We start from the raw sequence: 1,281 nt of genomic DNA on the forward strand, positions 1-1,281 counted from the left end.
CTCCGTCGCTGCGGACAGAACTTCCTTTTTTTTTTTATTTTTTTTTTTTCCCGCCCAGGACCGCAGCTGCACAAAGCCCCAAGGCCAGGCGTGACTCTTATCTCGTCGTTGGCTGCTTGCCCAGGATTCTGACCTTGAAAAAGAACAGTTTGTGTTCACCTCTCTTATTTGTTTTTTTTTGTTTTTTTTTTCTCTTTCCTCGATTTGTGCCTATATACATATATAGTAGAATGTAAACGTGTGAATTTATTGCTTATTAAAAGTTTGTTTCAGTTTTTTCCGAGTTCAGACCGAGGTGTGAATTTCTTCCTTTCCCCTTTAAACCCTTCTGTCTCTGTTTAGGACAGACAGATCCGTTAAGGTAAATTGAGGAGTGGGTACCTTGGTCCCTCGACCCTTGACATGCATCCATCGCCATCCTTCCCAGAGAGGTAGTGCTCCCAGGGAAGGGTGTGGGAGCATCACCTTGGGCCTTAGCAGCACATCAGCACTCTGCGCAGGAGCTTTCTCGCACATCAGTGACGTCCTCCAGAGGCTTCCCGAGGCAAACCTCAGGCCATTTTATTTATTTTTGGCTGAACACGGTTAGCTGTCACCATCACTTACATGCCTGCAGCTGTATTAGCACTTCTAAACGTCATCAGCGTATTGCGTCCTTATCTCTAATTATTCTGCACTCAGGTCTATTGACGTTTGGGAGTGAAGAAGACGGTCTTTTTTGCCCTGGTTGCAACAGAAGACAGATTTACTGATGCAGACATCAGCAACATAACCAGCAGCTCCAAATGAGCCATTAATATCAGTAGAACAACCGTGAGGAAGCTCACTCCCCTGGACAAGTCAGATGCCCCTCTTTCCCGAGGATTTTATAATCCTTGATAAGGCTTGGAGTCTGCCGTCAGCTCTCCATAGACTGACACCAGCACTGGTCTATCCAAGAGCTGGCAAACCAACGTAGTATAGCAGAGAAGAGATCCTGTGCCACCACACAGCAAAGCAGTGATGGCGCCACATGTGGTGGTGGTTGTTTTCTTAGTTCTCCTCATCTGTTTGGAAATCAGTTGTGTTGAGTTAGTCAGAGAAATGGGGAAAGTGTTTCAGAAAAAGCTTTGAAGAAGGACAGGAGGAGACATTGTCACCACAGGCCACTCAGCTGAGGCCACTTCTAAGGGCTTTCCCAGGATGGGCCATGTGCTGGGTGTAGCAGCTCCTCATTTGTGGGTGATGCTGGATTGCACCCAGGCACAGCCCCTCCCCCTCCCCCCCCCCACACGGACTTCA

This window comes from Buceros rhinoceros, unplaced genomic scaffold (assembly GCF_000710305.1).
Source record: "Buceros rhinoceros silvestris isolate BGI_N320 unplaced genomic scaffold, ASM71030v1 scaffold4347, whole genome shotgun sequence".
Taxonomy (NCBI): domain Eukaryota; kingdom Metazoa; phylum Chordata; class Aves; order Bucerotiformes; family Bucerotidae; genus Buceros; species Buceros rhinoceros.